Below are 20486 nucleotides of genomic sequence, written 5' to 3'. Positions count from 1 at the left end.
TTTCTTTTTCAGAACGGAGGCACACTGTAACCGGTGTACATTCTATTGTGGTGTGAGGAAGGTAAATTAAGGCAGAAAGACATTTGATGAAAAATACTTTTGATGACAATATCATAATAATACATAAAAAATATGATATTTCATGAATACATTATACACACAATTTTACAAAGAAGCACAATAAACGTAGTATGTTTTGTTTTCTTATTAATATCTAGGTAAATCAGTGTACTGCCATCATGAGCTCGGACGCGGAGATGGCCGCTTTTGGAGCAGCCGCCATCTATCTCCGCAAGCCTGAGAAGGAGAGGATTGAGGCTCAGACCCGGCCTTTTGATGCCAAGAATGCCTGCTTCGTGCCAGATGTCAAGGATCTGTACATCAAAGGAGTCGTCCAGAACAGAGAAGGAGGCAAAGTCACCGTGAAATGTGGGAATGGAGAGGTGGGTCCTATTGTATCTGACCAATTAGTTAAAAACTTTCCCATTTGCAAATCTCAAGAGTTATTTGATTTCAAATGGAATTTTTGAAATATCTACAACAACGTTAAAAGCATTAATAACTTTTCATTGCATGGTGTGTCATCATTTTAAACACACTTTTTTAGATGGTAACCATGAAGGAAGAGGACGTTCATCAGATGAATCCTCCAAAGTATGATAAGATGGAGGACATGGCCATGATGACCTACCTCAACGAGCCGTCTGTGCTGTATAACCTCAAAGATCGTTATGCAGCATGGATGATCTATGTAAGTAGGGCTTTAATAAAGACACTTGTTTGTTTAGGTTACTGCCATATCATGTAACATAATATCAATTGTCATTTATAGACCTACTCCGGGCTGTTCTGTGCTACTGTGAACCCATACAAGTGGCTCCCAGTGTACGACCAATCGGTGGTGACAGCCTACAGAGGCAAAAAGCGTATGGAGGCCCCACCACACATCTTCTCTGTTTCTGATAATGCATATCAAAATATGCTTACAGGTAAGTAAGAATTTTGAATTCTTTAAGCTGGTCATTATTAAGGCAACCTCAAGGAGTGTCAAGCACTTGAGGGGTTTAACTTAGCCACAGTGGATGATATTGCAAATATACCAGTAATACTTGTCCGTTTCCACTTAACCTACAGATAGTGAGTGTCAGTCTGTCCTGATTACGTGAGTCAATTGCATTTGCTTTGAGAATGTCTAAATATTCAGAGGAAAATGCGTAGATGATTCAATATTCAAAAATGTAAAAATCACGCTGTGTTTACAGTGGAGAATCTGGTGCAGGAAAGACTGTCAACACAAAACGTGTTATCCAGTACTTTGCGACAATCGCAGTGGCTGGAGGTACTGAAAAGAAGGAGCAAACTGGCAAGATACAGGTAAGGCAGAGATGACAATGAATACTGTAAAGGCAAGTACTGTAAGAGATGTTCAGATGTATGTAATGGAATGTGGTCCCCAGGGCACCCTGGAAGATCAAATAATTTCAGCCAACCCTCTGCTGGAGGCCTTTGGAAATGCAAAGACAGTGAGGAATGACAACTCCTCTAGTTTTGTAAGTAACTTTCCTCAAAGCTTCTCTTTACTTGAAATGGAAGTAGGAGATATTTCATTAATCAAAAACGTATATTCCACTTCAACAGGGTAAATTCATCAGAATTCACTTCGGAACCACAGGAAAATTGGCTTCTGCTGATATTGAAACATGTATGTTTTGTTCTCTTAAATTTCATGACCTTTAAATTGATCACCTGTAACTAGTATTCATCATCTATGTACTGTTGCTCTGTCTAGATTTACTGGAGAAGTCCAGAGTGACATTCCAACTGTTAGAGGAGAGGAGCTACCATATCTTCTATCAGATCATGACAAATCACAAACCAGAACTTATCGATACAGTAAGAATGTGAATATGAACCTACCATATTTCTAAAATTCTTAAATGAAATTTACTACAGATGTAGGATCTTAAATTGATCACTCGTTTGTTGCTGCTGCACAGCAGGAAATGTAAACTTGTAGTGTATTTGAGTTTTAAGAAGGCTTCTAAAGTTTGTAATTTCCAATTTGAAATTTCAGACTTGATTTACCCTTATTTAACAACCCCTACAAAAATGTCCATTAATTATAATCCACATAATAATAATTGTTTTATTCCTTGACAGAAATGCTTCTAATCACGACAAACCCATATGATTTCCCAATGATCAGTCAGGGTCAGATCACTGTGGCCAGCATTGACGACAAAGAAGAGCTGGTGGCCACAGATGTGAGAAGTCAATTATTTTGTTATGCACATATTTTTATGTTACATTAATCTTGCATGTTATAGTAAATGCCAACGTTTTTCAATTATCTAGGATGCCATTGGCATCTTGGGCTTCAACCATGATGAGAAGTTGGCCATCTACAAGCTGACTGGTGCTGTGATGCATTATGAGAACTTGAAGTTCAGGCAGAAGCAGCGTGAGGAACAGGCAGAGCCTGACGGCACTGAGGGTGAGATATCTTTGTTTTATCAAATGTTTTGGACTTAAATGATCAAATCTCAAGACACACATCATCAGCTCATAACCCATCATCATATTTATCCACCAGTGGCAGACAAAGTCGCTTTTCTCTTGGGCCTGAACTCTGCTGATTTAGTGAAAGCTCTCTGCTACCCCAGAGTGAAGGTCAGGAATGAGTTTGTCACCAAGGTGCAGACAGTTCAACAGGTACTATATTCAACAGTTCAAATATATTTAATCTTCTGTTGACTGATTACTTTTTGCACAGTTTTCATCATTCTACATTACATACTGTTTAGGTAGTCAATTCAGTTGGCGCCCTGGCAAAGTCCATCTATGAGAAGATGTTCTTATGGATGGTCATCAGAATAAATGAGATGCTAGATACAAAGCAGGCAAGACAATTCTATATTGGAGTGTTGGACATTGCTGGATTTGAAATCTTTGATGTAAGCTAATTTCTTTATACTTGTCTTTCTAAAATGTATTTTAAAACAGCATTAAGCAATCTTAAATGCAACTATGTTGAGACTGCTGCATTCAGTGGACAACAATATTAATGGTTTGATTCTTATTACTCAGTACAACAGCTTGGAGCAGCTCTGCATTAACTTCACTAATGAGAAACTGCAACAGTTTTTCAACCACACCATGTTTGTGCTGGAGCAAGAGGAATACAAGAAAGAGGGAATAGACTGGGAGTTTATTGATTTTGGTATGGACTTGGCTGCCTGCATTGAGCTTATTGAGAAGGTATGTTAAAAACCCACTTTCAGCAATTTGAAAATGTCATTTTTAAATCAATACCTATACCCCAAGTAAGAATGATTTCATCAACAGCCATTGGGCATCTTCTCCATCCTCGAAGAGGAGTGTATGTTCCCCAAGGCTTCAGACACTTCTTTCAAGAACAAACTCTACGACCAGCATCTTGGAAAGAACCAAGCTTTCCAAAAGCCAAAGATTGTCAAAGGCAAACCTGAGGCCCACTTCACCCTGGTGCACTATGCTGGTACTGTGGACTACAGTCTCACTGGCTGGCTGGACAAGAACAAGGACCCGTTGAATGAGTCTGTTGTGCAGCTGTACCAGAAGTCACCAGTCAAACTGCTGGCTTTGCTGTATGCGTCCTTTGCGGCTGGTGATGCAGGTAGTATGCACGTCATAGCCCACTGGGCGCAGACGTCAATTCAACAGATATTCCACGTTTGTTCAACGTAATTTCATTGAAATGACATGGAAACAACATTGATTCAACAAGTGTGTGCCCAGTGGGATGGTAATGAGTAATCAAAAGATAAATCCTACATGTATTGGTACGGTAAATGTCTCTTTTTTTATGAAGATGCTGGTGGTGGCGATAAAAAGAAAGGGGGGAAAAAGCAAAAAGGTGGCTCTTTCCAGACGGTCTCTGCTGTTTTCAGGGTAAATTAATACCTAATCATGCTGCAGTAGACTTAACTCATATGACATTTATATCAGCTAATATCTAAGGATATGTTTAATACTAATGACAATACTCTCCTCCACAGGAAAATCTAGGCAAGTTAATGACCAACTTGAGGAGCACTCACCCTCACTTTGTACGTTGCCTGATTCCTAATGAAGTGAAGACACCAGGTACTGCTCTGCTGACAGATAACTATTTTTGTTAGAAGTCCGTCAAAGAGATCATACCACAGGACTTTACAGAGGAAAACACTGAAAAGATTTGATGTAAAAAATGTGATTTATGACATTAATTACGAGAATGAGGAAGCTGGCATACATGACAAAAATATGGCGCAATTGTCATGTGTGTGATGTTATTATTTCATTTCTGTTGAATACAGGTATTATGGATAATCATCTGGTTATTCACCAGCTGCGCTGTAATGGTGTGCTGGAGGGTATCAGGATCTGCAGGAAGGGGTTCCCAAGCAGGATTATATATGCTGACTTCAAGCAGAGGTAAACCTTTATTCTCATCATTTAACTACCACAAGATTATTTTGGTAGTTTAATAATCTCTAATGCCTGCCATTGCATCTTCTGTAATCTGGACAGATACAGAATTTTGAATGCCAGTGCTATCCCAGAGGAACAGTTAATCGATGGCAAGAAAGCTTCGGAGAAGCTTCTTGGATCAATTGATGTCGATCACACACAATATAAATTTGGACATACCAAGGTGAGGATCCAATTACTTTACAGTGGCTTGCGAAAGTATTCACCCCCTTGGCATTTTTCCTATTTTGTTGCCTTACAAACCCCCCAATTTTAATTCCAGGTTGTATCATTTGATTTACACAACATGCCTACCACTTTGAAGATGCAAAAATATTTTTTATTGTGAAACAAACGAGAAATAAGACAAATAAACAGAAAACTTGAGCGTGCATAACTATTCACCCCCCCCAAAGTCAATACTTTGTAGAGCCACCTTTTGCAGCAATTATAGCTGTAAGTCTCTTGGGGTATGTCTCTATAAGCTTGGCACATCTAGCCACTGGAATTTCTGGCAAAACTATTCCAGCTCCTTCAAGTTGGATGGGTTCCGCTGGTGTACAGCAATTTTAAATCATACCACAGATTCTCAATTGGATTGAGGTCTAGGCTTTGATTAGGCCATTCCAAGACATTTAAATGTTTCCCCTTAAACCACTCGAGTGTTGCTTTAGCAGTATGCTTAGGGTCATTGTCCTGCTGGAAGGTGAACCTCCGTCCCAGTCTCAAATCTCTGGAAGACTGAAACAGGTTCCCTCAAGAATTTCCCAGTATTTAGCGCCATCCATCATTCCTTCAATTCTGACCAGTTTCCCAGTCCCTGCCGATGAAAAACATCCCCACAGCATCAGGCTGCCACCACCATGCTTTACTGTGGGGATGGTGTTCTCGGGGTGATGAGAAGTGTTGGGTTTGCGCCAGACATAGCATTTTCCTTGATGGCCAAAAAGCTCAATTTTAGTCTCATCTGACCAGAGTACCTTCTTCCATATGTTTGGGGAGTCTCCCACATGCCTTTGGGCGAACACCAAACGTGTTTGCTTATTTATTTCTTTAAGCAATGGCTTTTTTCTGCCCACTCTTCCGTAAAGCCCAGCTCTGTGGAGTGTACGGCTTAAAGCGGTCCTATGGACAGATACTCCAATATCCGCTGTGGAGCTTTGCAGCTCCTTCAGGGTAATCTTTGGTCTCTTTGTTGCCTCTCTGATTAATGCCCTCCTTGCCTGGTCCGTGAGTGTTGGTGGGCAGCCCTCTCTAGGCAGGTTTGTTGTGGTGCCATATTCTTTCAATTTTTTAATAATGGATTTAATGGTGCTCCGTGGGATGTTCAAAGTTTCTGATATTTTTTTATAACCCAACCTTGATCTGTACTTCTCCACAACTCTGTCCCTTACCTGTTTGGAGAGCTCCTTGGTCTTCATGGTGCCGCTTGCTTGGTGGTGCCCCTTGCTTAGTGGTGTTGCAGACTCTGGGGCCTTTCAGAACAGGTGTATATATACTGAGATCATGTGGCACTTAGATTGCACACAGGTGGACTTTATTTAACAAATTATGTGACTTCTGAATGTAATTGGTTGCACCAGATCTTATTTACAGTGGGGAAAAAAAGTATTTAGTCAGCCACCAATTGTGCATGTTCTCCCACTTAAAAAGATGAGAGAGGCCTGTAATTTTCATCATAGGTACACGTCAACTATGACAGACAAATTGAGGAGAAAAAAATCCAGAAAATCACATTGTAGGACTTTTAATGAATGTATTTGCAAATTATGGTGGAAAATAAGTATTTGGTCACCTACAAACAAGCAAGATTTCTGGCTCTCACAGACCTGTAACTTCTTCTTTAAGAGGCTCCTCTGTCCTCCACTCGTTACCTGTATTAATGGCACCTGTTTGAACTTGTTATCAGTATAAAAGACACCTGTCCACAACCTCAAACAGTCACACTCCAAACTCCACTATGGCCAAGACCAAAGAGCTGTCAAAGGACACCAGAAACAAAATTGTAAACCTGCACCAGGCTGGGAAGACTGAATCTGCAATAGGTAAGCAGCTTGGTTTGAAGAAATCAACTGTGGGAGCAATTATTAGGAAATGGAAGACATACAAGACCACTGATAATCTCCCCTCGATCTGGGGCTCCACGCAAGATCTCACCCCGTGGGGTCAAAATGATCACAAGAACGGTGAGCAAAAATCCCAGAACCACACGGGGGGACCTAGTGAATGACCTGCAGAGAGCTGGGACCAAAGTAACAAAGCCTACCATCAGTAACACACTACGCCGCCAGGGACTCAAATCCTGCAGTGCCAGACGTGTCCCCCTGCTTAAGCCAGTACATGTCCAGGCCCATCTGAAGTTTGCTAGAGTGCATTTGGATGATCCAGAAGAGGATTGGGAGAATGTCATATGGTCAGATGAAACCAAAATATAACTTTTTGGTAAAAACTCAACTCGTCGTGTTTGGAGGACAAAGAATGCTGAGTTGCATCCAAAGAACACCATACCTACTGTGAAGCATGGGGGTGGAAACATCATGCTTTGGACGAGGACAACTGATCCGTGTAAAGGAAGGAATGAATGGGGCCATGTATCGTGAGATTTTGAGTGAAAACCTCCTTCCATCAGCAAGGGCATTGAAGATGAAACGTGGCTGGGTCTTTCAGCATGACAATGATCCCAAACACACCGCCCGGGCAACGAAGGAGTGGCTTCGTAAGAAGCATTTCAAGGTCCTGGAGTGGCCTAGTCAGTCTCCAGATCTCAACCCCATAGAAAATCTTTGGAGGGAGTTGAAAGTCCGTGTTGCCCAGCGACAGCCCCAAAACATCACTGCTCTAGAGGAGATCTGCATGGAGGAATGGGCCAAAATACCAGCAACAGTGTGTGAAAACCTTGTGAAGACTTACAGAAAACGTTTGATCTGTGTCATTGCCAACAAAGGGTATATAACAAAGTATTCAGAAACTTTTGTTATTGACCAAATACTTATTTTCCACCATAATTTGCAAATAAAATCATAAAAAATCCTACAATGTGATTTTCTGGAAAAATAATTCTCATTTTGTCTGTCATAGTTGACGTGCACCTATGATGAAAATTACAGGCCTCTCTCATCTTTTTAAGTGGGAGAACTTGCACAATTGGTGGCTGACTAAATACTTTTTTTCCCCACTGTAGGTGTTTCATTGCAAAGGGGGTGAATACATATGCACACACCACTTTTCTGTTATTAATTTCTTTGAATTTATCTAAACAAGTAATTTTTGTCCAATAATACAAAATAGTCCAATAATTTGGACTATTTTGTGTATGTCCATGACATGAAATCCAAATAAAAATCCATTTAAATTACAGGTTGTAATGCAACAAAATACGAAAAACGCCAAGGGGGATGAATACTTTTGCAAGGCACTGTATAAACATGCTCTTGTTAGCAAAACCACATAGCCATTAATCTCTGTTGATTTTCACCTGGTGTTTATACAGTGCCCTCTGTAATTATTGGGACAGTGAAGCATTTTTCTTCTTTTGGCTCTATACGATTTGAAATCGTTTAGAAATTACAGCACTTTTTGTACATAGTCCCCCCATTTTAGGGGACAAAGGTATTGGGACAAATTCACTTATATGTGTATTAAAGTAGTCAAAGTTTAGTATTTGGTCACATATTCCTAGCACACAATGGCTACATCAAGCTTGTGACTACAAATTTGGATGCATTTTCTGTTTGTTTTGGTTGTGTTTCAGATTATTTTGTGCCCAATAGAAATTAATAGTAAATAATGTATTGTGTCATTTTGGAGTCACTTTTATTAAAATAAGAATAGAATATGTTTCTAAACACTTCTAAGAAAAAGTGTCACTGTCCCAATAATTACGGAGGGCACTGTATATACACCTACAGTATATCAACAGCATCTGTGTCTCAGTAAACAACGTTATTGCAGGTCTTTTTTAAAGCCGGTCTGCTGGGCACTCTTGAGGAGTTGCGAGATGAAAAACTGGCCTCTCTGGTGACAGGCACTCAAGCATTGTGCCGTGGGTACCTCATGAGAAAATAATTTTCTCAGCTGGCTATAAAGAAGTAAGACAACCCATCAATTGAAATATTATTATCCTTATCTTTAAAAGAAAGTACATGCTTAGAACATTAGAACTGGGCATTACAATTACCTATTTTTCAGAGATTGTGTGTTCATTCTGCAATACAACCTCCGCTCATTCATGAACGTGAAACACTGGCTATGGATGAAGCTGTACTTCAAGATTAAGCCCCTTCTGAAGAGTACAGAGAGTGAAAAGGAGGTGGAAAAGATGAAGGAGGACTTTGTCAAATGTAAGAAGGACCTGGCAAAGGCAGAGGCCAAGAGAAAGGAACTGGAGGAGAATATGGTTTCTCTGTTCTCGGAGAAACAAAACCTCATGTTACAAGTTCAATCTGTAAGTGCTATTAGAATTGTCAACATGAACTATCACTGTTTTTAAACAGACACGGTCATTATTGTAGTCACCTGAGGGGTACTGTTATATCAGTTTGTTCATTGTAGTGTTTAAGATGTGTTCCATTAGACAGACACATTGACTGGACAATCGATTTTCCTAGGATTCCGAAACTCTTTCGGATGCAGAGGAGAGATGTGAGGCTTTCATAAAAAGCAAAATACAGCTTGAAGCCAAACTGAAAGAGTTGACCGAGAGACTGGATGATGAAGACGAAATCAATTCTGAGCTGACTGCCAAGAAGAGGAAGCTGGAGGATGAGTGCTCTGAGCTGAAGAAAGATATTGATGACTTAGAGCTCACCTTGGCCAACGTGGAGAAGGAGAAGCATGCCACTGAAAACAAGGTTTGCATTTTCATATGAAGCTGCAGTATCCATCATCCTCTTTGCATGTCTTTTACTAACATGACTATGCCATTGCAGGTTAAAAACCTCACAGAGGAGATGTCTGGTCAGGATGAAATCCTTTCCAAGTTGACCAAGGAGAAGAAAGCCCTCCAAGAGGCACATCAGCAGACCCTTGATGATCTCCAGGCAGAGGAGGACAAAGTCAACACTCTGACAAAAGCAAAAGCTAAGCTTGAACAACAAGTGGATGATGTCAGTAACACATTATCAGTAGAAAAGCATTGCATTGTAATGCTTTTACTTAATTATATCGCTACTTGTTTTCATACCACAGCTTGAGGGTTCTCTGGAGCAAGGGAAGACGATTCGCATGGACCTTGAGAGAGCCAAGAGAAAGCTTGAGTGTGATGTCAAACAGACACATGAAGCCATAATGGATCTGGAGAATGAAAAGCAGCAGTCAGATGAAAAACTTAAGAAGTAAAATCAGAAACCGCTGAAGTAATAAGCAAGATTTCCTCTGTTGTGGTCAAATGTACTTAATATATTTCCTCTTTGTAGGAAAGACTTTGAAACAGCCCAGCTGCAAAGCAAAATTGAGGATGAGCTAACACTGAGCTCCCAGCTTCAAAAGAAGATTAAGGACCATGATGTAATACAGTAAAAAATGAAATATCTTTAAAATGATTAGCGCAAACTTGTTTAAAATGGTATGTTTTCTCTCAAGGCTCGTATTGAGGAACTCGAAGAAGAAATTGAGTCTGAGCGTGCTGCTCGGGCCAAGATAGAGAAGCAGAGGTCTGATCTCTCCAGGGAACTTGAGGAGATCAGTGAGAGGCTTGAGGAGGCTGGTGGAGCCACTGCTTCTCAAATTGAGATGAACAAGAAGCGGGAGGCTGAGTTTCAGAAGCTGCGTCGAGACCTGGAGGAGTCCACCTTGCATTATGAGTCCATCGCTGCCGCTCTCCGCAAGAAGCAGGCAGACAGTATGGCAGAACTGGGAGAAAGAATTGACAACCTTCAGAGAGTTAAGCAGAAACTGGAGAAGGAGAAGAGTGAATACAAGATGGAAATTGATGACTTGGCCAGCAACATGGAAGCCGTGGCCAAATCCAAGGTATCATACAACATACAGTGGGGAAAAAAAGTATTTAGTCAGCCACCAATTGTGCAAGTTCTCCCACTTAAAAAGATGAGAGAGGCCTGTAATTTTCATCATAGATACCCCTTTTGTCTTGCCCATTCACCCTCCGAATGGCAAACATACACAATCCATGTCTCAATTGTCTCAAGGCTTAAAAGTCCTTCTTTAACCTGTCTCCCCCCCTTCATCTACACTGATTGAGGTGGATTTAACAAGTGACATCAATAAGGGATCATAGCTTTCATCTGGATTCACCTGGTCAGTCTATGTCATGGAAAGAGCCTAATGTTCCTAATGTTTTGTACACTCAGTGTATACTGTTTTCATCCCAAGGCTAAGAATGCCCTGGCCCATAGTTTACAATCAGCACGTCACGAAAGCGACCTCCTCCGAGAACAATTTGAGGAGGAGCAGGAGGCCAAGGTTGAGCTGCAGCGGAGCATGTCCAAGGCCAACAGTGAGGTAGCTCTGTGGAGAACTAAGTATGAGACTGATGCCATCCAGTGCACTGAGGAACTTGAAGAGGCCAAGTAATTGCCAACTTTTTATAGATTTTCTACTTGTTTGCCATAAATTACCCTATGCATGATATTGACAAATGATTGGTCTCACTTTGCGCAGGAAAAAGCTTGCCCAACGTCTCCAAGAGGCTGAGGAACAAATTGAGGTGGTGAACGCAAAATGTGCTTCACTGGAGAAGACTAAGCAGAGACTGCAGAGTCAAATGGAGGATCTCATGGTTGATGTGGAGAGATCCAATAGTATGGCTGCTAACCTTGATAAGAAACAGAGAAACTTTGACAAGGTAATAAAAAAGTTTGATTTGATTTTTTTCTAAAAGCCTGAACATTCATGTATTGATGGCGATACATGGTTTTAGATTTTAGTTGATTGGAAGCAGAAGTATGAGGAGTCACAGTCGGAGCTGGAAAGTGCTCAAAAAGAATCTCGATCACAAAGCACGGATCTTTTCAAAATGAAAAACTCCTTTGAAGAAGCTCTGGATCATCTGGAAACTCTCAAAAGGGAGAATAAAAACCTGCAACGTAAGTCCAATTTATGAAATGTGACAATCCATGACATAATAGTCACAACACATAAAATCCTTAAGGTTTTACAATATCAAATGACCTGATATTGTCTTTTGACATGTACTGTATGGCTTTCAAAATACAGAGGAGATATCAGACCTATCGGAGCAAATTGGTGAGAGTGGAAAGAGTGTCCATGAACTGGAGAAAGTCAGAAAACAAGTGGAAACAGAGAAAAGTGAGATGCAATCTACACTGGAGGAAGCAGAGGTAACATTATTTTTAAAAATTTACTCAACAGGCACAATGTTTTTTAAAAATTACACAATTAAGCCAAATCAACAGATTTTAAGGTTTACAATAATCAATATACATTTTCTTTTTGAAGGCATCTATAGAGCATGAGGAATCTAAGATCCTCCGTGCCCAGCTGGAGTTGAACAAGGTGAAGTCTGAGGTGGACAGGAAGCATGCTGACAAGGATGAGGAGATTGACCAGCTGAAGAGAAACAGCCAGAGAGTTATTGATTCCATGCATAGCACTCTGGACGCTGAGGTCAGGAGCAGGAATGATGCCCTGCGAGTTAAGAAGAAGATGGAGGGAGACCTCAATGAGATGGAGATTCAGCTGAGCCATGCTAATAGGCAGGCTGCTGAAGCCCAGAAACAACTGAGGAATGTCCAGGGACAGCTCAAGGTGAGTGCTGCTGCGTTTTGCAACATTAAGATGGTGTGCATACCTAATAGGCATTGATAGCCATGGATGTGACAGTAGGTTAAATTTAATTGCAAATGAGTGCCTAGGGTTTCAGTTAAAGTTGATCATTAAACCATTCCAGGATGCTCAATTGCACCTTGATGACGCTGTCAGAGGACAGGATGATATGAAGGAGCAGGTCACCATGGTGGAGCGCAGGACCGTCCTGATGCATGCTGAGATTGAGGAACTCAGAGAAGCCCTTGAGCAGGCAGAGAGAGGCCGCAAAGTGGCCGGGCAGGAGCTGATTGAAGCTAGTGAGCGAGCAGGGCTTCTCTACTCCCAGGTTGGTTGTGTGAAATGATTAATCAAACATGACAGTTTACTCACTTTACAATTGAACTAAACCTCTCTATTCCAAATAGAACACCAGCCTTTTGAACACCAAGAAGAAGCTTGACACAGACATAACTCAACTTCAAGGAGAAGTGGAAGATGCTGTTCAAGAGGCAAGAAATGCAGAGGACAAGGCCAAGAAAGCAATTACTGATGTAAGTTCTACAGTCCACAAGCTGTCTCTTTAACACAAACTTCCACAAGCTAAATGAGTTTCATTCAAATCTTGTCCCATTCTCAGGCTGCCATGTTGGCAGTGGAGCTGAAGGAGGAGCAGGACATGAGTGGTCACCTGGAGAGGATGAAGAAGAACCTGGAGATCACCGTCAAGGACCTGCAGCACCGTCTAGATGAAGCAGAGAATATTGCCATGAAGGGTGGAAAGAAGCAACTCCAGAAACTGGAGGGCAGGGTATGTAGCTAAGTTAATTATAAAACTGTATTGCAGACTGATTTAAAAACATTGAAAAAAACGTCTCTATTATCTAGGTCCGTGATCTGGAAAATGAGCTTGAGGCTGAGCAAAAGCGGGGAGTTGATGCTATCAAAGGAGTTCGGAAATTTGAGAGGAGGGTCAAAGAGCTCACCTATCAGGTAAGAAATAAGAATGTATTAATGTACCTTATAATCAGGAGTTAAAGTCATATTGTCACAGAAATTGGTTGCGTTTCCATGATCATTTTAACAGAGATGTATTTATTTTCCATTCATGGGCATAGCCCTAGCTTCAAATGAAATTGCAATCCACTTATCGCATTGTCCTGAAAACAATTTTTGAAAAAATAAACTGACACCAGTGATTTCTTTCAGACTGAGGAAGACAAGAAGAATGTTACTAGACTCCAGGATTTGGTGGATCAAAGTGAAGGCTTACAAAAGACAGTCCGAGGAAGCTGTAAGCAAATGACATACCAAGGACCATTCTCCACTAGATTTTGAGTGTTCAAGTGAAGGGTGGGCTCTGGCTGCAATAATTAATGTAGGCTAACCTACATTGCATCTCATTCAATTGCAGGAGGAGCAAGCTAATGTTCATATGGCCAAATTCAGAAAGGTGCAGCATGAGCTGGAAGAGGCTAACGAGCGTGCTGACATTGCTGAGTCCCAGGTCAACAAGATTAGAACCAAGAACCGTGACATGGGAACAAAGGTATTGATATGTTTGAAGTATACAGTTTTGTTTTGAGTTCCAATTCAACACCAAAGATAATGGCCTTGTCCCTTCCAATCGTAAACACTAGAGGGTACTCTGTGAGTGTCTAAATACATATAAGAGCAGAGAAGAAGAGGCGAAGCAAGAGGTTTTACTCCGCCCGAAATCTGTCCACGAAAATAAGCCCACCATGTGAAGGATTTGGAGTGTCGAATTTGGTCAACAAAAAATGTAATTACTAACTTGCTACGTGAGGCTTATTTTATCTAATAGAAGTTTTGTAATGGTTAGGTTGTTACAAATGCACTGATATAAATGGACGCACGTGGCGTTACGGAAACTTGACTTTATATCGGAGTTGTGCCTGTTGTCATAGAGATAGATAGAGGATTAATCATGGATTTAATGCATTTTAGCATGGACATTGACATTGAGGGCTTCCACCATTTTAAAGTAGTCAACTGGGTGGGGATTCCTGTGAGTTTGGAGCAATCCGCCAATGGAGAAGAAAATGTACTACTTTAAAATTGAGATAGGATCAATGGAGCTGCCCATGCTGTCAGACTCTAAACTGGCACAGATACAAAGATGAGTCCTATATCTATCTCTATGGCCTGTTGTTTACACGCGTATCTGCCCTCTCATAGGCTAGAATGGTCTCACCTGAGCTCGCCTCCTCCCGCCTGCCTTCCATCTTTGAGGACATGTATTTCAATTGTTAGAGCAGTCACTCGTATATCTTGTCAATATAATAGACAATCTTTGATAAGAGCTATATATGAGCAATCAATGGATATGTGATTATGGTCTTAGTAGCAATCAAACATTTTTAATCACCTTTCTTTGCTGCTACATGCTTTAATCAGTCTTCTTCAATACAGGGCCAAGAGGGAATGGAGGAGTAGCAGAGGTTGTCCCCCATTGAGTACCAGAAGATGCATGCTCTTTGTATTCACAACTGCATGAGGTTACTAGGTAGTTACATTTACATTTTAGTCATTTAGCAGACGCTCTTATCGAGAGCGACTTACAGTTAGTGAGTGCATACATGTTTTTTTGTTTTTTTTGTTAATAGCCTATCATAGTCCTACCATCTTGGATGAATTGCAAAACCAGTGATATGTTAAAATAGCGTCTCCATCATAACAAATAACCAAACACATTATACAGTCAACACAACCAATCAACTATTGCATCATATTTTCTATCAACCAAAACAAATTGTCATTCAAACAACATGTGTGGCCCATTAAAATAGTAATATATTATTTAGTGAGAAATTCAAAACATTTTAATTACATACATATTCACCTCCATTAAATATACACAGGCCATTCAGAAATCAATGAACAAACTAACTTTCAAATAATTAATCAATTTTCATTAGCAATACTAATATTGTGCCAATATCATGTTCTGACTCTAACAAAGTTTGAAGTTCCTAAATAAATAGCATTACCTTAAATTCAGTCATATTGTTTTCACCTTTCATGTTGTACATGTCCTACTGTAATTATACTAGTTAGAACAAATAATTCTGTACGATGATTAGAATATCAATAAATATTACTTTGATTGATGGCTCCTTATGCTGTTCAATATCATACTCAAAATCATACCTTGAGCCCCTGACACAGACAAGATGAATGACATGGGATCTATCACATTATCTGCTGTCCTTGGCCTAGATAGAAGATAATGTCTCATGTTTTAAGGTCAAGACTGAGAAGACTCCACATCGTTGTTCAAATCAAATGCAGTGTAGGTAGACCTACTGCCTATAGTCACACCATGTAAAAGTAGTCTTCACAGACCTATTCAATAACATGGTTTGTCTAATATACAGCCTATGGTTTTGCCAATCATTTTTCTGCACATGCTGAATAGAAATTGGACTTGACACCGCAGATGAATTTACATTATTGTTGCTTTCTCAGTCTCTCCCAACTGAGGTCTGTGAATGTTGTCCTGTGTCGGTGAGTTGAGTCAAACATGATATATCTATAGAAACAAAGCCTCAGGAGACGCAAATAAAAAGAAGCTTCAGAACAGCTGTCACGCATGAGAACGGAAAAGCCTCTGAGCTTGTGCAAACTGGATAAGATCAAGGTTAAAAGAGTATGGAAGAACAGGTAGGATAATTAATCTGCCAAGTAGGCCTATGGATATTACCTACTGGGCACACTACGTCATTTCAACGTGGATAATTGGGTAATATTTGGTTGAGATGTTGATCACTGATTACAACCTATAGTTACTAAAAAAGACAGCCAAAAGTTTCCAATGTGTTATCACTGTGCTTTCCACCATCTAAAAGCACAGCAAAGTTAAAATGGGAATATATTGTCAAACATTTTGTTTATTTATACAACAACGTAATGTGTTATCACTGTGCTTCATCTAATAGCGGAACCGATTGCAGTTGAGATTACATTAAAAGTACATGGTGCAAGTGATCAATGCCATTCGAGATTCTGCGCTTTCTTGAACATGCACTCTTTATACTGTATGATTACATAAGAAAACATTAATAGTTATAGGTAGTTACAGTAACCTCAATGTGGCCGTGGATATGTTACTCATTTTAAGGTTGAATGTTATATTAGCTTGTAAAATAGCCTTAACTTTAAGCTATGTACTGTAGTATTACAAAAGTAATATTGAATTGTGTTTGGTTAACAACACGATCAAATATCAACATTTAAAGGAGATGTATCTACTGCTTGCATAGTTCCATCTGAGCCACTGGCTGAATCCCATTCTTTAACTTTTATTTTTGGTTGAGTTGGAGACATGAATCCAACAACATATCATTAACTTCAGTTGTCGACAAGTTAATAGGCTATTTATTGTATTTCAAAAGTGATATTGAATTGTGTTTGGTTGTCAACGCAACCAAATATCAACATTTGAAGGAGATGTATCTTCTGCTTGGATATGTGTGCCACTGACTTAGTCTGACATTAATTGCAATTTGTCTACAAATTGATAGGCTATGTTGGATTCACGTCTCCATCTCAACCAAAAATCACAGTTAAGGAATAAGACAAAATCAAATCAAACTTTAAATGCACTTTAAATAAAGTTTGATTTAATTTAGTTATATTCTTTGACTTTGATTATGTTTTCTTGTGAAACAATCAAGAAATAAGACAAAAAAAACGGAAAACTTGAGCGTGCATAACTATTCACCCCCCCCAAAGTCAATACTTTGTAGAGCCACCTTTTGCAGCAATTACAGCTGCAAGTCTCTTGCGGTATGTCTCTATAAGCTTGGCACATCTAGCCACTGGGATTTTTGCCCATTCTTCAAGGCAAAACTGCTCCAGGTCCTTCAAGTTGGATGGGTTCCGCTGGTGTACAGCAATCTTTAAGTTATACCACAGATTCTCAATTGGATTGAGGTCTGGGCTTTGACTAAGACATTTAAATGTTTTCCCTTAAACCACTCAAGTGTTTCTTTAGAAGTATGCTTAGGGTCATTGTCCTGCTGGAAGGTGAACCTCCGTCCCAGTCTCACATTAATGCCCTCCTTGCCTGGTCCGTGAGTTTTGGTGGGCGGCCCTCTCTTGGCAGGTTTGTTGTGGTGCCATATTCTTTCAATTTTTAATGTTGCTCCGTGGGATGTTCAAAGTTTCAGATATATTTTTTTTACCCATCCTTGATCTGTACTTCTCCACAACTTTGTCCCTGACCTGTTTGGAGAGCTCCTTGGTCTTCATGGTGTCGCTTGGTTGGTGGTGCCCCTTGCTTAGTGGTGTTGCAGACTCTGGGGCCTTTCAGAATAGGTGTATATATACTGAGATCATGTGCCAGATCATGTGACACTTAGACTGCACACAGGTGGACTTTATTTAACTAATTATGTGACTTCTGAAGGTAATTGGTTGCACCAGATCTTATTTAGGGGCTTCATAGCAAAGGGGGTGAATACATATGCACCACTTTTCCGTTATTTATTGTTTTGAATTTTTTAAAACAAGTTATTTTTTTCATTTCACTTCACCAATTTGGACTATTTTGTGTATGTCCATTACATGAAATCCAAATAAAAATCCATTTAAATTACAGGTTGTAATGCAACAAAATAGGAAAAATGCCAAGGGGGATGAATACTTTTGCAAGGCACTGTATAGGCTTAAATAGCATCATGGATGATATATGAGTGGTAAAGTATGTTCACATTTCATTTGCTCTGTTTAACCTACCCATTTTTAAGTGGAGATCTCTCACCAATCATTCTCATGATAGCACATGGTTAATAGTAAGTGACAATTATCAAAGCTAAGCTGGGCTTTGTTAAAACCCTGGATGGGAGACCAAAGGGTAGCTGTAGGTAGATCAATTCTCCAGTAGGAGGTGCTGCCCAGCCTATTTATTTTTCTTCTCCTAATAGTAGATACAGTGGGGGGAAAAAAGTATTTAGTCAGCCACCAATTGTGCAAGTTCTCCCACTTAAAAAGATGAGAGAGGCCTGTAATTTTCATCACAGGTACACGTCAACTATGACAGACAAATTGAGAATTTTTTTTCCAGAAAATCACATTGTAGGATTTTTTATGAATTTATTTGCAAATTATGGTGGAAAATAAGTATTTGGTCACCTACAAACAAGCAAGATTTCTGGCTCTCACAGACCTGTAACTTCTTCTTTAAGAGGCTCCTCTGTCCTCCACTCGTTACCTGTATTAATGGCACCTGTTTGAACTTGTTATCAGTATAAAAGACACCTGTCCACAACCTCAAACAGTCACACTCCAAACTCCACTATGGCCAAGACCAAAGAGCTGTCAAAGGACACCAGAAACAAAATGGTAGACCTGCACCAGGCTGGGAAGACTGAATCTGCAATAGGTAAGCAGCTTGGTTTGAAGAAATCAACTGTGGGAGCAATTATTAGGAAATGGAAGACATACAAGACCACTGATAATCTCCCTCGATCTGGGGCTCCACGCAAGATCTCACCCCGTGGGGTCAAAATGATCACAAGAACGGTGAGCAAAAATCCCAGAACCACACGGGAGGACCTAGTGAATGACCTGCAGAGAGCTGGGACCAAAGTAACAAAGCCTACCATCAGTAACACACTACGCCTCCAGGGACTCAAATTCTGCAGTGCCAGACGTGTCCCCCTGCTTAAGCCAGTACATGTCCAGGCCCGTCTGAAGATTGCTAGAGTGCATTTGGATGACCAGAAGAGGATTGGGAGAATGTCATATGGTCAGATGAAACCAAAATAGAACTTTTTGGTAAAAACTCAACTCGTTGTGTTTGGAGGACAAAGAATGCTGAGTTGCATCCAAAGAACACCATACCTACTGTGAAGCATGGGGGTGGAAACATCATGCTTTGGGACTGTTTTTCTGCAAAGGGACCAGGACGACTGATCCGTGTAAAGGGAAGAATGAATGGAGCCATGTATCGTGAGATTTTGAGTGAAAACCTCCTTCCATCAGCAAGGGCATTGAAGATGAAACGTGGCTGGGTCTTTCAGCATGACAATGATCCCAAACACAACGCCCGGGCAACGAAGGAGTGGCTTCGTAAGAAGCATTTCAAGGTCCTGGAGTGGATCCTCCAGATCTCAACCCCATAGAAAATCTTTGGAGGGAGTTGAAAGTCCGTGTTGCCCAGCGACAGCCCCAAAACATCACTGCTCTAGAGGAGATCTGCATGGAGGAATGGGCCAAAATACCAGCAACAGTGTGTGAAAACCTTGTGAAGACTTACAGAAAACGTTTGACCTGTGTCATTGCCAACAAAGGGTATATAACAAAGTATTGAGAAACTTTTGTTATTGACCAAATACTTATTTTCCACCATAATTTGCAAATAAATTCATAAAAAATCCTATGTACCTATGATGAAAATTACAGGCCTCTCTCATCTTTTTAAGTGGGAGAACTTGCACAATTGGTGGCTGACTAAATACTTTTTTCCCCCACTGTATAACGTTGTAGATATAACGTAGGTATCTGACATTGTTTTAAAGGTACAAATTCAACATATTTTATACAAGGTTTGTCTATGTTGACATTTGGTTACCATGATGACGTAATCATGTGGTTGAAATTTCACCCTCAAAATAACAGTTTACGTTGTTTTCAAATTCAATGTATTTTCCACATAGATTCCACATCACAATACATTGTGTCACAATACAACCAGTTTGTGCCCAGTGGGTATAGTCATGACGTAACCGTGCTAGGCCAGGTTATGAGTTCACCAAATCATTAATAATTTTATGTGTTGGATTTATTAAGTCGTTATTTTTTAGTTTATTCTGCAGCAATAGGAATTCCATTAAGTTACTGCATGGCTAAGGGTGGACGTGGGGGGCGGAATGTGAATGTAAAAAGTGAAAATGTTTCTGTAGGGACATTTTGACATGTTTTTTTGAGCTGAATGCCCGGTGAGCCGCTCTGTTTTTTTGTTTTTCCCAAATTCCACTCCTGCATGTTCCCCTAATATAAGCAAATGGAACGCAAGACCTAGGTCTGTCAACTGTGAACTTACATTTTTCTCTGCCTGTATTGTGTAGGTAGGCCCTAATGTTGAGTGCATTTTGCGCCATTCGAAATGGGATAGAGTAGTAACAAATACTAGGCTACTATTTTTTGTTTTACTACTGATTTTGTCAAATAGCATAGGCTAACTTTTGTGTATCCAGACAATGAATCAATAAACATAAATCATGTTGAGAGTTTATTATTATAGAGCG

General features: G+C 40.1%; 1 pseudogene; it reads left to right on the top strand.

Annotated features, from left to right (window-relative positions):
• The first annotated feature begins 239 nt into the window (after nucleotides 1–239).
• Nucleotides 240–15229, top strand: LOC121560429 (annotated as a pseudogene).
• Nucleotides 15230–20486: the final 5257 nt, after the last annotated feature.

Source organism: Coregonus clupeaformis, unplaced genomic scaffold (genome assembly GCF_020615455.1).
Source record: "Coregonus clupeaformis isolate EN_2021a unplaced genomic scaffold, ASM2061545v1 scaf0461, whole genome shotgun sequence".
Classification (NCBI taxonomy): domain Eukaryota; kingdom Metazoa; phylum Chordata; class Actinopteri; order Salmoniformes; family Salmonidae; genus Coregonus; species Coregonus clupeaformis.
Note: the sequence above shows the minus strand (reverse complement) of the source record. Positions and strands in the feature narration are given on the sequence as shown.